The 19574-nt window shown below is 44.2% G+C and overlaps 1 pseudogene; it reads right to left on the bottom strand.

The window, feature by feature from the left end:
* Positions 1-2191: 2191 nt before the first annotated feature.
* On the bottom strand, positions 2192-19189 carry LOC149333902 (uncharacterized; annotated as a pseudogene).
* Between the last annotated feature and the right edge of the window lie 385 nt (positions 19190-19574).

The raw sequence follows: 19574 nt of genomic DNA, 5'->3' as shown, positions 1-19574 counted from the left end.
TTTGTAATTTCTAGCACGCAAGCACTGCGTACTTCACAACCGTAACACCTTTCTCTGTTATAAGTCCGATTCCATTATTACAAACAGGATCTCTCACCTGCCCGAATGATATTAATGCGATGTCCCTGCGGTGTACAACGGCTATCGACGTTTGTGACCAAACCAGTCCGCAAAACCTTGAAGTGCGCGACGTTAACAAATACTACGCAGATACGCGCGCCACCCCCTTCACAGCTTTTAGTCAGCGTCTGATGACATAGGATGAGTTGTGTCGCTGGGTAGCACGCTCTTCGCATCCGCAGTGCACTAAAGAGGCGTCACACACAACAGGCATGCGTAATGAATCATTGAACACAGCCAAACAGCAATTTTTTTTCTCACACCGCATCACAGCCGCTCGCACGGCCAATTTCTACCGCTGAGATTCGCCAAGAGCGTACTAAAAGCAATGGTTGGCCATAGCGGGGTGCGGCAGCGGCCGTAGCATCGGAGAGCTCCACCTGAGGTCACTGCAGAGAGCAGCAGTGACGCGGGGGTGCAGTGAAGCTCAGTTTTTTGCTTTTGTTTATTATGCAAGCCAGAAGATGCATGACTGTTATATTTTGATAAACGACACAATAAAATATATTATCGCAATGGCCGAAAAATAAGACAGATTCAGCGTGTAGTAGTTGCCCAGTCTTTCCAGTCGAAGGCAGCGCTACCGGCGGCGTGTCAGCGCAGGAGCTCTCGTTTTCGACACGGTGGGCTGCCGCTCTAGTTCGTATGCAAGCCACGCTGCAAGCAATTGCCTCACTATCGCCTCTAGCGGCAGAAAGTGTCAAATCTTTGTTAATTTCCTAAAGCTGTGCTTTTCGACAACGCTTCATTGGATTCAGATTTTAAAATACATTTAGAAATGAACAAAATGTTCACAATATTATCTGTTGCCTTTTTACGTATTCGAGAGAAGAGAAAGGGTTGAACAAGAGTGCACCTAGTGCGCACTGTTCGTCTTCGGAAATGGAGAGACAGAGAGAGCTGAAAGAGAAGACACGCCTTTGACGCGCCCGAAAAGGCGTGTCAAACAGCTAGCGGCGAGTGTGCAGATAGATAGCAGAGAAGTCACGATTTGGCGATTGCTGATATGGCGCTGATAACTTCAGGTAGCGCTGCGGCCTGGTATTGCGCAGTGTATTGTGTTTGAAGTGTTAAACAGGCGCGCAGGGTGCGCTTGTATCGCCTTTACGTGGCTTTATCTCTACATTTTATTGTCCGCTGCCTGCACACGTTCCGCGCTATCTTCGTTCACTGACTGCCGTCATCGCAAACTCGGATGAAACTCGGGCGAGCGCCAAACTCGGGCCTTCCGGCATAGCGCCCCAGGGTAGTCACATTTTTGAAATTGAATAATAAGCTGTTGTATTATTTACTGAAGCACAAAACTACAATGCGAAGAACAACCCTATGATGGCGCCTTTAAGTTGCGCCTTTGAATGGTTTCGCAGGACAGCGATTCCAATTTCCAAAGAAGACACGCACACTGATTCGTCTTTCACAATGAAAACCAGTACGTGAAAGACCACATGACAGGCACATACAGTCCCGCTTTAACCAAGCCGAGCGAACATGCCTCTGGGACCCTGCGGCAGAATGTGAATCGCAGCCCAAGTTTCAGGCGTTAGATTCCCGACTGCCCCAATTTGTCACCGCTGTCCTCTTCATTAAATAAACCATTTCAATACCTTCATTATGGGACTTTCTTCTGCAGGCTTCATTCCCTATATCTCTTGGTAATGACCGTTACCCCAAAATCACAGTAAAGGCAGCCACATCTACCCGCAAATCTGGTCGGATGCCGACGCATTTATAAGCCTATGCAACCCCATTATGTAACTGCTTTGGGATGTGAGATGGGAGACAACGAGGAAATGAGCCTCGTTTTCTCCCATTTCCTCTGCAAAATGCTTCAGGAAGACAGGAAAAGTCACTGAAATGACGAAGAAGTAGATGTTTTAACTATTGCCAAATGAGGAGTTGCTTACCCATGTGTTGTTTGCGTATAAAAAGCAATGAAAAAATGCAGCTAAAATGCTCAAGATTTTAATAGGTGACAAATATTGCCAGCTACAAGTTTCAGGTGGCCAATAATAATACTGAACACATATGCTTTTCAGTTACAATATATAAAGGCGTATATTGTCTTAATGATTCATACACATTGAACTAGTCGAAGCATTGGAGGTGGAGCTTTAAGCAGTCCTCTTCGCGTAGAAGTTCATTTATCGCAGACGTCCTCGTCGTAAATGAGAACTCCTTCACCGCAGCTTTCTTCGTACTTCAGGGTGCACTCTTCAGGGAAATTCTTTTTGAATTCGCTGTTTACCCACAGTATGCACACTGAAAATAGAGCATGTGTGGCATTTTAGGACTAGTTGCTTCAATCAAGCTCAGTCGAAGAACATTTTTTCACAGAGGCAGCTCAGGTCAGCTTAATTGGACGCGATTTCACTGATTATCCTGTTAGCGTGGTACAATATCCTAACAGCATTACATCGTTCAATACACGATGCTTATTTAGCGACAAATGTAAATTTATGGGGGGAACTTGACTGCTTACGTGCTTTGAATAGGAAAGAAGCTTTTGTTTTTTTTTAATTTTGTTCTTCATTTCTAACGACAAACCTCTCCATCACCATACAGCCGTCGGGGCATAGCATATGCTAGTTCAACCTTTGTTCGCTGAGAAGTAACGCGGTTTTGTGGCCTGTGGGTTGCGTGCTCGCTCCACAATCTTAACGTCCTAGGTTAACTTCCCCGCACCTTTTGTAGAGAATTTATATTTCTTTGGTACCACGGATACGTTCCCTGAGTTTTTTTTTGAGCACTGCTGCTAGTCAACACCGACGTGGGGTTTGGTTGCCGATGAGTCATATATTGCTCTCTCATTGACACTGCAGCGGTGGCCTAGTCGTCTGAGCACCCGCACTGTATGCGGGAGGTGCGGGGTTTAATCACCACTGATTCCGGTTACCAACCGGTGTTACATCATATTGGCACGAATCTTTGCATTGCTCGTTCACGCTCAGAGCCACTGGCACTCGGCTTTATCATTTTTGTTTCGGACACGAGATGCGACCAGACATGTCACGAATGACCGCAGCCAAGCCGACTGCTCGCATGTTGTTCCAAGACTATTGCAGTTGCTTCGGCGCCTTATGTCGATGGTTCCTTGCAACCTTAATTGAGTGCCATTCAGAGCGGTATGTGTTCTATTCGGCGAACGCTGAGCACGCTTATTGCTGACGCCGCCACAAAGTCAGTAAGTTCTTTATGGGTGAGAGCCAGCCTAATCAACAGTTCCTTTTGAAAGCTGTTTTCGCTGCATTCCTGACGGGAGGACTGCTATTACCGATACCTCAAAAAGCACAACCGCTCCTTCGGACTCTTCTTTGGTGGAAATGCTGGGAAAATTGGTCTTCAACCACACAAAGATTCTTTATTGGTACGTCGAGATTACCTTGCTGTAGAAATGGACGCCTAGATTTACGCGTTTTTCGCCACCACATAGCATTTTTGCTCTCTCTACTCTTAAGTGATTGAAAATCTCGCCCGTCGCATGAGAAACCGATTGCACTCCCGTCAACGAACTATGTGTTGTAAAGCTCAAACCAATGCCAAAGCATCACCTCGTGCGCTTTAAATGCATCATAATTTCACCTCGCTGTTGTAAGATCCCAGAGACAACCGTTCAGTGTCATCTCAGGACACGGCTGTCAACCAGAACCCATGGGAACAATGCATTAAAGAGGTAAACACTACGTTTTTTATCCAGCACAAGGTGTCAGCAAGGTAAACACGGTGATTCTGTGTTGTTGATGAGAAATAGGTAAAGCTGTGACCATTCAAAATAGCACCAATGCTTTTTTTTTCAAAATAACTTGTTCCTTGGCTTTGCACTATCCTCTGAAGCAGCCTCTAAAATACGCCAAGAGAGCGCGGACTGACTGCTTCACTGAGCCCTCGGTGTGGCTTCGGCACGATGAGCCTCTAATTCCGCGTTTTCTTTCTTTCTTTTCTATCGGCACGTGGCAACACTTGCGATCAGTTGACTGGCCTCTGAACCTTCCGCTTTTATCGCCGAGCAACCATTTAGTGTTCTTGCCTCCTTATTCAACGCATTGTGTTTTATATCGCATCTTTATCTGCGCCTTACGAAAAAAGCAATGACGTCTAATAAAAAAAGCACCAATACTAAAATCTCTACAGATATTACATGCCAGTCAGCCTTCATGTTAGATTTTTCGGTTCTTTACGCTGTAACGTTAATTTTGCTATATGGAGGCTTTAACAAACGAATACCCCCGCCGAGGGCATTCCAAATATCCCTAGTGAATGCAATAAATAGCTTCCGTTATACGCCCGGGGTTTTAAAAATATGACGCTTGAAAGTAGGTTGACTAACACTCTAAGCTTAGTATATATTTATTGAACGCCTAAATATTGCGGCAGTCCTTTCAATGACAGATTAAACACAAAAGAGAGGAAAGGGTTTCTTACGGCCTCCCACACCATTGGTTTTCATAACAAAGCAAGTTTTTTCGTCCGTGTAGGTTATAGTGGCAGTGGCAGGGTTGCTTGGGTCTGAAAAGGACAGAGGAGGCTTGAGAGAATCAATTTATTAGCGCTGAAAGTGGCCGATGAAATCAAGAGCTTATGCGATCCAATGTATCCGCTTAACGTTTATACTCAGAACTTGCTTCAGTGAATGTTAATAGCGGAAGTAGCAGAAAAAGATGAACACTGTTTGAGAGCATACTGCTATAGCCATTCATACCTTACCCTGAAAAACAATATCGCGGTGCTCTGATACGAGTTCTCAGTGCACAATAAATAGCGATAAGGAAGAGAAAGAGTGTCTGGAACAGTGCCAGAAAACAGAGCATTGATAAATCATTTCCTATGCCCTGTACACAATATAATTTTGTCTCAATTCAGGGCAAGAAGCATAGTTGGCAGAAATTCTGCCTCTTGTATCGTATCACTTTCTACTAAGGGATCAAATTAAAAGAAGGTACGTTGTAATGAAAGTTAAAAACGGTGTCTTCATCGGAACTCTAAGAGGGCTCAACATATTTTCAAACAATTGCGTTGTCAAGGCAGAAGCTCGGGAAAGTTGTATTGCATTGCGTTTTATTCTGCATTATATTTTACTCTATGGACGATGGGTCTGAGAGCAGAGGCGTTGCGCCACCGAGTTTCTTGATTTATGCTGAAATGTAGCTACTTTAGAAGCATGCTGTTTTTGAGTCTGACCAAGAGGTCACGTGCAATGAGCGCCATTGCTGCAAAACTTACCGTCGGAACTGAAATCTTTGACTTGGTTGGGGGAGTCTCCTTCATATATTCTGTGAATGACTGGCCTTCAAAGGGAGGAAAGAATACTTACAGTGGATTCATGAATAATTTTGTTCAGTTTATTGCGATTGATGTAGATATCGCCATACTGATTCGTTGCTATAGTTCGTCCGCAGTTAGAATCCCTAATACAGATGATATACAAATGTGAGTTCATGCCGCATTCCTGAAACTGCCTGAGTAAACATGAACGTTGCCTGCGCTGGCTTTATTTGCGCTCTACGATTAAATTTGAAGTCATAAACTCGACGAAATGCTCTCGTGCAATAACGGTTCTCTTGTAGTGCACATTGGTGAAAATATTATCTCAAGATGTCTGAAGGGGATTAGTCATTTTCTTTTTGGCAGTTGGCCCTCCCGTCTTGATTGAAAGTTGGTTACTAATTTCTATTTTTGGTCCTCTAATGTCTGTCATTGACCTTTATTCAGCTAGCAGACAATTTACGATGCAGTTCCGCATAAGGTAGAGGCGGCTGACCATCTGTTTTTCGGGCAAGGTTTGTGCCATGACCTTTAAAATATTTGTTTTCCAGTATCCTCTGTACATAGCTGCTGACAGCCCAATTTATCGCTTCTTATGATACGAGAGACGCCACTTGATATGCTTTTGAACGATGAAACCTCTGCGCGACAGCATCTGCAAAGCTCGCCATGAATATCATTATTTTAGGAAAGTTATGTGGATAGCGAATATCTCGAGCTGAGCGGGCGGGAAAATAGGGGATAATTCTGATCCTTACTCCGGCTAATACATACGGTTGTATCATCAAAAGCGAGTTATTTGCTTTTTGTGCGCAGACATTTCGTTCACTAAGCAGTGAGGTAGAATTTTGTGTCTGCTTGCGAAAATTTCATTAACGTCTCGGCGTTTCTACAATGCTTATCTTCCAAGTCGGGGATCAAGCCTGAAAGGAAGCGTTAAATTCGGAAACTTTGACGTAGACTACGGGCAAAAATTTACGCCTGCTTCAGCGCTCCTTCAGCGGCCACAGCGCTTCCATTTCAAAAACATTGCTTGAATGGAGGCACCGATACCACCGCGTGGCATTATAAACACTCACGACTAGCCAAACAAGTTGGGGCCTGCTTTGACTGCACAGCAGTGGTAAGTCCCGCATGACCAGCAAAGGAGTCTCGTTCTCAATGAAAGGGCGTTGAAGAAGACCCGCTTGAAGTTTACAGTCGTTCTTCGCAAGGAAACAGTGAAGCTCATATGTCTTGAATTCAGCCACCGAACGATGCTGTCATCTTGTATGCTGAATAAATTTTAGGTCAGGGCCAGCCAGACAATGGCCGAAATATTTACCGAAGCATCACCTCTCAAGTTTGGAGGCCTGAACTCGTAAAAGCTTTTCCTTAGTGCGAAATAGACTGAGTGATTGAATGAATAATCAGTTCATTTATTTATTTATATGCTGAATAAGAGATACCAGAGTCGGTTTCGGAGGTACGACCACAATAACAAAGAAATGCACCAACCTCACAGGATTGCCAGCGACATTGTACGTGATAAACCTCCTCCGAATGATTCTATCTTAACCACAATGACATGTAGCAACAATGAGAGACATTGTGCGCGAAGTAAAGCAGCCATTGGGCTTCTATAAAACAAGACCAGCACAAAACGTCAAGCAATGAACGTAGGTAGCACCAGCGATTCGGAGCCCCTAAGTCAAATTCGCCACAATATGTTACTGCCAACAGTGTTTATTACACATCGCCGATTTTACTAATCACGCAGTGCTATATCCTAACTTACTGAAATGTACCTGAACCAAGTAGCTGAAAATGCTTTTGTTCTGTCACTTCTTTCGCTTGTTAATCTGTATAGCCCACTGCGTCTGCGGTATATTTTTTAGATACCGCTATAGACAGCAAGTATAAAATGTAATTGAATGCCGATTAGGTACGCAGGTAGGAACGTCAAAAATGAATCCCAGACCATAGTTGTTGCTTTTGCGATAGGGGAGTTTTTAAGCAAGCAACTTCGGCTAGGTGAACTTGCTTCGTAATAACAAAAACACTGAATTTTACATTTTAGATTGCTGCTCATTGCCGGAATTGAGAGAATGCCTGTCAGTGAGAAAGCTGACAAAGTGACATTACATTTGAAGAAGAAATAGTCTAAATCATTAATCACCGGGTCGAATTATACAAGCTATAGTTCTCCGCAGCCACAGTGATATCATATGGCCAGATGAAACCTGTATGTTTTCCAATAGAACGCCCCATACTAGCAATGTGCAAACAGCTTATGCACACATTGACTGTTCACCTTTCAGTGCCGTCGTCTTCTCTCAGTAGCCAAACGTACGTAACATTGCCGGCATCCGGGTTGTATTGCGTTAGCACGGCACGTAGGCACAGTAGACTATCTCCATTTGCAGTAGCAGTGGATGCATAGATCGCCGTCAAAAAGGGGAAGTTTGCGATATTCTGCAAAGCAACATAATTTCAGATGTTGACATTGAATCATGTATAGGGAGGAATTAGAAGTGAAGAAAATCAAGGCGAAATTATTCCTTAACGCCCCTCTTCTGCAGACGGTCATAAAAGGTGGCAGTCAAATGGTGGTTACAGCAATCAAAAAGGCACATGATCAACGGTGCATCTAAATTTGGTAATGTGAAACACGCTTCTGTAATCCGAGCAGACACCACCTTCACTCAGCTCCATTGAAGCTTTTCTTTCTTTACACGAGTTTAGCTGCTTTTGTTGCATGGAGATGTGAAAAATGAGGTTATTTAAAGAGAACCCATTTCCTCCTCTATATTGCTTACAACGATTATGACACATGAATAAAATGGTGGCCAATTAAGGAGAGTTTTGTGTCAAGTGACCACTGCAACCGGCTACACACTGAGCAATGAGAAACACCATAATAAATTTGATAATGAAAATGATAATTTTGAGTTTAATGGTGCAAGCGCGGCTTAGGCTACAGGCGGTCGTTGCATAAGTATTTGGCATGCTCAAGGTGAGGTCAGATATCAATTTACAAAGTATTTAACCCAGCAGAATGCGACCAAAATGCCACGGAAAAGTTTTTTTTTTTTCATCGGCGCATGCCCGGCGATCCAGAGGAGTGACCCAGCACCTGCCGTACATGACGCGAATGCTCAAACGACTAGGCGACTACTGCGGTCCCATAATAAATTGAGGAGATGCTATGCGGCAAAGCATTTCCACAAAGGTTTGTGAAAGAATGCTTTTCAGTGCCCCTCTTGGTTGGGATTCGACTACAGCAGTCGCAGGGGAAACTAGCCTCATTCGGCGAAACTGAAACAGCCTCTGAAGTCGCGCGATACTAGGTGTGGTTTCAGATGCAGGCAGATGCTATTAGCCGCATGGCTATACACGTCGTTGGATCCATTCGAACGTGTTACCGTCAGCATTTGGCGCCGCAAGGCACCCATACATGTGACAATGTGCACATGCAGCTTTAGTTAAAAAAAAGCATTGGGGAGTGGTCATAACCGGAAACGGCAATTGTGTTTGACTATTTTCTCCGCTATTTTCTCCGATTTTTTTTGGTGGATGAAGCACGGCCGTGTATAGCATGGATCAGGACATGAACAAATTGGCTGCTCCCTGAAAACAGTCACAATGGATATTTGAACCTTCAGATTGTTGTCGACTTTTCACTTAAGGTCTTAGTGTACCACAGTAATGTTCAGTAGTCTCGCAAGGAAAGAGCTGTTCACACTCTTTCGGCCGCCATAGCATGCATATACTTGTCTTACAATGCATATACTTGTCTTACTTTTCTTCGCCAAAAAGTAACGCGGCTTTGCAGCCTATGTGGTGCGTGCGCACTTCGCAATCTCGAAGTCTATAGTTCCATTCCCCGCACCTTTAGAAGAAATTTTATTTTCCTTTGGTACCACTGGGACATAATTTCAGGATTTTGAGACCACTGCCACTTGTTTACGCCAGCGCGGGGTTCCGTTGCCCTTGAATCATGTAATGCTTTCGCATTAAAAATAGATAACTCGGCCCAAGGAGTGGTGGGGATTTGGAGACTCCCCGCGGAATCGAAAGCGAGCGGGCAAGCGTTCTAAGCGTGCCCTGTTGGGGATGCGAACACAGGTCGCAAAAATTTACAGCTTTGCGAACGAATGCAAGCGTGCCTGAAAACCTCTTTTGTTTTAGTCTGCCTCTGTCCTTCTCTCACTGACTGGACATATCGCTGCTAGTACAGCTTTTGCGAAAATCCTCTTTTTCGACCGGAATAGCCACATATGCATCGGGCATTCCATTCATTTTGACCAATCCAGAGATGGAACTCAAGAGAACGCGACGTGAAAGAAAAGAGGTAGCCATATTACACGCAGCGATCACTGCTCGGTGTAATTTGGAAACGGAAGCACCGAGAGAGTTCGGGTACACCTGTACTTATGACGGCTACACACCGCTTCATCATTGTGATGTGGCTTAAAATTTCGAAAAAACAATTGCACAGTACCGAAATGGGGCTTCCAAGCTGTATTTTAGCCAAGAACCTTTCAAACCACACAGTCCATAATTCCCTACAGTTCTGGCTTAAAGAAAATTATTGGGGGTAAAACCTGTAACGTTTCAGTAAAGTTGCCTTACTACATGATACGCCTCCCTGTGCACGTGTCGTCGGCAAGACAGCTTCTTAAAGGCGAATTACAACCGAGCTGGCGCGCTTGGTTTGATCGCGTATGAACATATTATCAGAATTTCTAGCCAAATGAGAATAGAATTTCTTTACAGGTGGCCTTTTAGGAAGGCATGAAAAGGGAGAAGTGTGAGCAACGGATACCCTAGCTGCCACTGATTTTAGTGACTTTCATACAATGCTGTTAGTATACCTAATTTTTTCGTGCTTGAGGACAATCATAAGCAAGACCATTTCACTTTCAATGTCTACTTGAATAAGTTACAGCGGACCTAAGGCGTGCTTAATTTTTTCAATCGCGATGATTTAGGGGCTCGTTTCCCTACTTTACAACGATGTAGTAGTCGCGGCGCCATCCGCAGAATATAAAAAGTCTTGAGAGAGTGACGGATGTAAAGGAGGAGTCTGCTGAGGACACAGAAGAATGCAAATAATTGGTAGAGGAAAAAAATTGCCTGGCATGCGTCAACCGTGAGGTAGTAAAGGAGGCCGAACATGAGACTGAAAAAAGCAAGACAAGTTGTGCCGTTGGGAGAGGAAGAAAATGCAAGAGTTGATGCGAGCGTGGCCAAAACCAACCGATCAACAGCAAGCTCGGCCATCACATGAACCGCTTGTGTACTATCACGATGGAAAGAAAGGCGAACAGAGCGGAGTCTAGGAGCTCCGCTGTTCACATTTCTTTTAAACATGCTTTTATTTCTATGGCAGTAAACGATGCTAGAACTGTCCGTGACGCATACTAGGATGATTCTAAAGTATTTTTCTTACCACCGACGTAAAAGCGCCATTAAAACAATTCGAACAGCGCAGCACGTAGGCTCCGCGCTGTTCGTGTTTCTTTCCACCGTGATAGTACATGCTGTGTGTCATCGCAGTGGCATAATATGCGGAACAAAGAGCAATAAAGACCTCCTTAAGGGGCAGTGCATCCTTAGGTGCGGTGCGCAATGGATTATAAGAAGCCCCATTGACTGCTACATAACCGATGCGTAACGCGAATTGAGGGTGAGTGCTACTACTTTTAGTTTCGTTTATGGCGGGTTTAACGTCCCAAAGCGACTAAGGTTATGAGGGACGCCGTAGTGAAGGGTTCTGGAAATTTCGACCACTTGGGGTTCTTTAACGTGCACTGACATTGCACAGTTCACGGGCCTTTAAAATTTCGCCTCCACCGGAATTCGAACACCGCGGCCGGGATTGAACCCGCGTCTCTTGGTTCAGCAGCCGAGGTCCATAACCACTCAGCTACCTCAGCGACATTTTATTAAGGCTGAAACTGGCTGAAACTATTGTAAGAGTGTAGGAAACCTGCTGTCCCTTTTTATTTCACGATAGTGGCGCTCATACTAGCCCAAAAATGGGGGAGGAGGGAGTGGCTTCATTCAAACCAAAAACGACTGGAGATATTGAAGTTTCACTGTATGCGGCGCCACTATATAGTATGAAGCTCCTCAAACAAAAAGAAAATCAAACAAATATCAATATCAAAGAAAATATTTTTGAAGCGCCTGCTACGCGTCAGTAGAGCGAAAGTTGGAACGAGTCCCTCAGTAATAATTATTTCGCTTGGGTAGCCGTTTCTAGCCTTTTTTTTGTTTCTGATTTTTCTTTGTATCGTTCTGGTCTTTGTGCTTGAGCACAGACGACGCACGCGTGCAAGGAGCGCTAAGGTCACAGAGCACCTTTATTAAACAGCTGCGACAGCCAAAGTTCGCGTACTGTGCGGTATGCGTGGATTTCCGGTAAACGGACGCCACTAGGCAGGGTGTTGTGCACTCCATAAAAACACTAATGAAAGTGATGCGACCGCTAACGATTACTCGAATGGGAACGGTATCGCAAGCTGCAAGGAGTTCATGTGTTGCAATAGTCCTGTAACCCACGATTGTGCGCTGTGGCGTTGTGAGCTAAAAAAGCGGTAGCGTTGTAACGTAGTTAAACCAAGTAGACGTGCGAAAGCATGTGTTCAGCCTGGTTAACTAAACACTTGTTGGGTTTGGCGGGAATTTGATGAAGACGACGATGTCCAGTGCACAGCTCGAGAGTGTGATGAATTTGACACGAGGCTGGGCCGGCTGCGGGGATAGTACATGTATAGTGCTTTCGTGTAGTGGCTGCCAAATCTGGTATGTTCGCTCCGCCGCGGGCTCGAAACCGAGTCCCGGTAATATTTATTCTATTTCTTCATAGGCTGTTGCTATGCTAGGTTTGTTCAAGGTCACTCTCAAGGCCACCCCCATTAGCTAGAGCTAGAGGTATGCTTCTCAGAAATTACCCGGCCTTCCTATCTTTGGCTGCAACTTGCGTGACGACTTAGCATTAATTTTAGCTGAAGATGCACTTGTTGCTATGCACTATGTTTCTAGATTTTCAAGGCAAGTCGGTATTCTTCAGAAACTCTAACTTTCTCACCCTGTGCCTCTCTGCATAGTGACACACCTCAGCCTCTTTGTCAATGTTGAAAAGGAGGCTGAGGTGTTTATCTGAGCTGTTGGGAGCTTCGAGATCCTTGCTAAGCCAAGGATGGCCGCGGAGGTTACCCGAGCTTTTAAGCTTTTGCTAACAGGCATTTCTAAAATGTTTGTCCCCTAACCTTTACCAAATAGGCAGTAAAAACTTTTACGAACTTTACACCACCATTGTTATACACTTTGGTTGAAATTTTCGCAGAAAGCAATTTTTGCATACATTGAGTTTGGCACATGATAGCCTGAGATGCTTATGCGCGAGCAAACCCAACACAACTCAACAATTCTTGCGCGACGCTCCTCTTAACTAACCGGAGCTCACCCGAGTTATTCCGAGCTTCAGGCAAGAATCTTGGTTGGGACCATGATAAGTTGTGCTGGTAAACGGCCGTTTTAGTGCTTTCGCCCTAAAACGACCGTTTACCAGAACCCACACATGCCCCGCAGTACCTGGACATTTGTTCCGCGCAACCGATTAGAAAAAAAGACAGTCTAATCTACAGCGCTGCGGCTTTAAAGATCCCGCCAACTACCTTCACATCATCGACTACAGTGACGTCATCCCTGCCCGACGATATAAACCAAGCGTCGCCACAGGGACCCTTCAGTGGGCTCGGAGACAGCACGGCGATGCGGACTACTTATGCCAACCGTTTCTTCATTGTGCAGATTTTCGCATTCCTGGCATCTTCTGGATACGCCGCCTTCAACGAAAGCACCGTCCTGTTCGCGCCTTATCACGAGCCTTGGATTCCAGTGGAAACGTGCCACAGCACAGAGCAAGACAGTCTAATCTACAGCGCTGCGGCTTTAAAGATCCCGCCAACTACCTTCACATCATCGACTACAGTGACGTCATCCCTGCCCGACGATATAAACCAAGCGTCGCCACAGGGACCCTTCAGTGGGCTCGGAGACAGCACGGCGATGCGGACTACTTATGCCAACCGTTTCTTCATTGTGCAGATTTTCGCATTCCTGGCATCTTCTGGATACGCCGCCTTCAACGAAAGCACCGTCCTGTTCGCGCCTTATCACGAGCCTTGGATTCCAGTGGAAACGTGCCACAGCACAGAGCAAGACAGTCTAATCTACAGCGCTGCGGCTTTAAAGATCCCGCCAACTACCTTCACATCATCGACTACAGTGACGTCATCCCTGCCCGACGATATAAACCAAGCGTCGCCACAGGGACCCTTCAGTGGGCTCGGAGACAGCACGGCGATGCGGACTACTTATGCCAACCGTTTCTTCATTGTGCAGGTCAGTTGCTATCCGTCTCTCTATAGCAAGAAAACCGGAGATCGTTGCCTTTTGCTGTTTCCGAGCCCAGAAGTGCTTATTTCTGTGATATCTGAGTGTGCTGATGTCGTGAAAGTGTTATTACTAATTGCTGGTGATGTTGAACTAAATCCTGGCCCTGGCCCTGGTACGAGGGCTAATACACAAAGCATGGATCTAGAAGAAATATCAAAGCTGCTTCGCGACGTACACTCAAGAACTGTCGCGGTGCAAAACAGCCAAGAGCTACTTCAAGCTTCAGTTACTGAAATTAGCAATAAGCAAGATAGCTTAGGTCAAAAACTGACAGAAGTTGTCGACCGGCTAACATGCCTGGAAGAAAAGGTGTCTGTTATCGACACTCTGCAAACTGATATGCTGGCGACACAAGAAAATATTGAAACCCTCCAGCAGGAATGTGCTAACTTACACGCACGCCTAGATGACGCCGAAGATAGATCCAGGCGCAATAATCTAATCTTTTATAACATACCTGAAGTGCCCCAAGAAAGCCCATCGGACGCTGAACAAAAGTTAATTTCAGTACTCTCCGAATTACCAGCCTTTTCTTCTTTAAGCTCCGATGACATTGAGCGTGCACATCGGCTCGGACGTGCCGGAGAGAATTCTTGCAGGCCCATTATCGCCAAGTTTGTTCATTCCAAGACTAAGGATCTAATTCTGTCCAATCGAGACACGATAAAAAAGAACAAGGTTTCTGTCGGCGAAGACTTCTGTCCCTCAACTAGGCTAGCTAGAAAAACGCTTTTACAATTTGCCAAGACTCGCAGCACGTCATACCAGTTAAAGTATAAAAGGCTCCACATGAACGGGAAGTGCTACACCTACAACCCTACCACGAAAACCGTCATTGAATCTCAACTAAACAAGGCTGTGACCACCCAGAAACCTGTCACTGACCTTGCGCTATCCTCTAGCCCTTCTCCCAGTGGCGTCATCCAACCTTCTAGTTTATCACCTTAGCGGTCACAGAGGGGTCGTGGACCTTTTAATGAGCTTTCTGTTGTGTATACTAATATTCGAAGTGTCCTGAAAAACCGTGAACAGTTAAGTTCATTTATTGATTCTTGTGCAGCCCACGTAGTAGTACTAACAGAAACATGGCTCTCAAGCAAAATACGCGACCATGAAATTTTAGAATGTAACAAACGCTACAACTTTTACCGTAATGATAGAAATTGCCGGCCAGGTGGCGGAGTACTAATTGCCGTAGACCATAACATATCCTCATGCGCAATACATGTGACAAGCAATCTAGAAATAACGTGGGTCTTATTAAACATAAAAGGCAGGAAGATCACAGTCGGTGTATGTTATCGTCCACCACCCAGAGACCTCGAATTCATTAACAACCTACACGATGTCATTAATCTAATCTGTGTTCGGTATCCTGGTTCTCCTATTTTTCTTTTGGGTGATTTTAATTACCCTAATATCTCCTGGGGCGTGGATGGCCCCAGTAGTCTTCCTACTGATTCAGAATCTAAATCTTTTATTAACTTGTGCTCAACGTTCAATTTTTCTCAAATCGTCACACTGCCTACAAGATGCACTAGTCATTCTGAAAACACTCTTGACCTTATCTTAACTACATGCCCTGAATCAATTTCAAACCTCAGCATTCTTCCAGGACTTAGCGACCACTCACTCCTTGAATTTACGCTCGGATTCCCTGCCCCCCGAGCAGGAAAAAAAATGAAGATTGTTAGGAATTACAGCCGAGGAAATTACGACGAAATTAATCGTGCATTATCTTCTTTTTGTGACAAATTTTTGAGAAATTTTGAACATCGCAGCCTACAATTAAACTGGGACTTGTACAAAACCAAAACAGCCGAGCTCATCAACAAGCACATCCCCATACGAGTAATTAAGTGCACCAAATCACCATGGTATAATAAAGCTCTCGGAAGACTAGCCAATAAAAAGAAGCGTTTATACCGCCTAGCTAAAACCTCAAAACTATCAGAGCGATGGCAAGCCTATCGCACCGCGAATGCTAGTTACAGTCGCGCTTTACGGGAATCCAAACGCTATTTCTTTCAACACACCCTCCCCAATCTGCTACGTTCAAATCCTCGACAGTTCTGGCGAACAGTAAAAGGCCCTGAAAGCGATAGGATGATTATTAACTCCAGTGATGGTCTACCGTTAACAGATGAACAATGTGCCTCTACATTCAACGATTTTTTTGCAGCATCGTTCTCTAGTCATGCAGACGTCCCTAAACCTCTGTTCGACATACCTCCGCTATCGCCAATGCCTCCCATCACAGTTAATCCAGCTGGTGTCGAAAAGATTATTGATTGCCTGAAGCTCTCTTCTGCTTCTGGTCCTGATGGTATCACGTCAAAATTCCTTAAAAACACCAAATTTTATTCATCTATCATCTTAACAAAACTTTTCGACCAATCTTTATCCACCGGCTTGGTTCCTGATGATTGGGCGGTAGGGAAGGTGGTTCCCACACATAAAAATGGTGACAAGCATGATGTTAAAAACTATCGCCCCATATCTTTGACATGTGTTCCATGCAAAATTCTTGAGCATATCATATCATCCCAAATCGCTACCCATCTTGATTCTCAATCTTTTTTTCATAGTTCCCAACATGGCTTCAGAAAATATTATTCATGTGAAACGCAGCTGGCATCTTTCACTCACTTTCTTCACAGCGTCCTCGACCACGGCGGTGTTGTCAACTGCATATTTTTAGACTTTTCTAAGGCTTTTGACAAGGTATCACACACTCTACTCCTCTTTAAATTACACCAACTTAACCTGGATCCCAACGTTTTTGCATGGTTGAGAAGTTTTCTTACTAATCGCTCCCAATACGTAACGATTAACGAAATCGACTCCAATTATGTCCCCGTTGATTCCGGCGTGCCACAAGGCTCCGTTCTTGCTCCCTTGCTCTTTCTAATTTACATAAATGACTTACCCACCAAAATTCAATCTCGCGCTGGCCTTTTCGCAGATGACTGTGTAATTTATCGTGAAATAACCAATCCCAATGACGAAAAGATTCTGCAATCAGACCTTAACGCAGTAACTGCATGGTGTCAGGATTGGTTAATGACTCTTAACTCTAACAAGTGTAACTTAATGCATGTATCTCGAATTAACTCTAATGTTTCTTCTTATATTCTTCAGGATTCCCCGCTTGAACAGGTAACATCTTACAAATACTTGGGCGTCTTATTTTCATCCAAATTATCATGGGAACAGCACATCAACTATATAACTAGCAACGCTAACAGATCTCTAGGCTATCTGAAACGTAATTTTGCGAACATTTCTTCATCTCTTAAATTACAATTTTATAAAACACTTATCCGTCCAAAGCTTGAGTATGCTGCTTCTGTATGGGATCCCGGCCTTGATCATCTGGTAACAACCATCGAAGCTCTTCAGAATCGGTCTGCTCGCTACATTCTCAGTAATTATCATCGTACTGCCAGCACAACTAACATGAAAAACACATTGCACCTACCTCCACTCTCCTTGAGACGTCAGATACAGCGACTTTGTTTGCTCCATAAAATATACTACCACGACACACTTCACAATCTTTTACTCCACCGGCCCTCTTATGTGTCACATCGCGTGGACCATCGTCATAAAATTGGATCTTTCGCATGCCACACGAATACCTTTCATAATTCATTTCTCCCGCGCTCAATAACAGAGTGGAACCACCTTCCCGAAGATCTTGTGTCTATTACTGATGTTACATTGTTCAAAAATGCCTTAAAAGCTCATTTTGGTGTTCCTGATTAATCGTTACGCACTGCTTATTTATTTTTTACCCCCGTATTACTACTTGTATTGTGTTCTACAGTTATATTTTGGTGTTCCTTACTTGTAGTACTTGTATTGAGTTCTTGGATGTTTATTGTTACCTTCTGGTGTTCCTTACTATTTTTGCACTGTTTTTGACACCCCTATATATATGTGTATATATATGTATATATACATATATATGTGCCTGTGCTTTTATCTTAATTATGTTGAGTATTCCACTCCCCTCTGTAACGCCCGACCCGGGCCCTGAGGGTATTCGAAATAAATAAATAAATAAATAAATAAGCACTAAGCGCACTTTACAGACGTGTACTGTTGTGATCTTCCAAAGCACGCGATGAATAGGCGTACCAAAACGAAGAACGAAGAGCCCGCCGAAAGTGGCTACCTGAGTCAAATCCGTAACGCTCAGGAATGGTGATTTGCAAACCCTTTCATGCTACTGTGGAAAGAACACAAGCCGGCCGCCACTCCGTACGCACTTGCATCCGCGAAAGGCTGGCTCGAAAAAACGAACTGCGAAAGATTCGTCCTTACGCATCCAACTAATAAAGCGTATATAAAAAATGCTCCTGAAATTAGGCATCGACCTGATAACATCCCTCCTAGTGACAAAAATGAGTCTCAGAAATATAGATGGCGCCCTTGCAATATTCCGGTTGCTGAAAACATCTGTAAAAACGCTTTCGCCGGGGACTGTCATACAAGCTGAGATGCTCGGTTATTCGCAAGAAAAACAACATGTGCTAATAATTTATGCTTTCAGACATATCTAGTAAAATGCGTAACTTCATTGCTATTTCTACCGAACATACAAAAGACAAAGCCCTATTGGAATGTGCAGTTGGGAGTTTTCTTTATTATGTGCGTGTCTTATTTCTGATTAGTTTAAAGAAAGGTTCCGGGCCAGATAATTTCATAGAGCCTATGGCTTGCTCACATGTGAATTTCGCTTATTGATAACTTATGTTCACGTGAATAATTTTTCTCGTCACTAAGTTTTGAACACAACAGCAAAGGTATATAGGAAAACCGAATTTTATTTTGCAACACCCATAGGGCTTAAATTGCAGCTGCAGGCTAAAATGCCGAGGAGGCTAAAATTGTCTAAGACAGTAAGAGTTTTGCTTGCCCACACACTCTCAGAGGTGTATTCTTGTTGTCGACTCAAAAGCCTTATATGCTCTAACATCTAGTGATTTTCATTATCGCCAGATAATAGAAATAGTGGATGAAAGCCACCTGTCTCATTCCGTCCAGCCTTCATTGCCGCGCAGAATTTCGGCAACGGACTCAATTTAATCACCTTAGAGAGAACCGCACTGCGCTTCTGCCTGTTTTGTTTTTGTAATAAATTTGAAGCCTTTTTATCTCCCATGTTTTTTTTTTAAACCAATGCGGAAACCCTTGTGTCCGTCAGTCTATGGAGGATTAAGAACACGGTAACTATTGCACGCAGCAAAGAACTCACCTTAATGGCATCTACTTCTTGACATTCTGCTGGCCTGATTGTGGCAATGAGGGCAAAGGCCAGCACCATGAGCATGTTCTGATATATTATTCCCATGGCCGCGAGCATCGTGCTTGTTCTGATGCTTAACCTAAAACAAGAATGCTGTCCGGATGGGAAGTATCACGCTGTATTGGATTGTGCAGGTGTGCTGCACGCGCGCTAAAACGGACAAGAAACACAAAATATCCACGATAGATTCGTATGAAGGCTTCAAATGTGAAAGACACTGCGGTCTGCGGAAATGAGCATGTTACTGTATTTTCAGCCATCAAGCAAGCGACATTTCTGCCAAGCTCAAAAAATGGAAGGCAAAACTAATAGCACATGCGCAGATGGCACCAATAGGCCCTGTCTAGGTGGTCCGTTAAGATTACCTTATGTTTTTTTTTTATTCACAAATCACTGCAAAATAGGAGAATGCCGGAAAAAAGAACTATAC

This window comes from Amblyomma mixtum, chromosome 8 (assembly GCF_055824585.1).
Source record: "Amblyomma mixtum isolate Tamu chromosome 8, ASM5582458v1, whole genome shotgun sequence".
NCBI classification, from domain to species: Eukaryota; Metazoa; Arthropoda; class Arachnida; order Ixodida; family Ixodidae; genus Amblyomma; species Amblyomma mixtum.
Note: the sequence above shows the minus strand (reverse complement) of the source record. Positions and strands in the feature narration are given on the sequence as shown.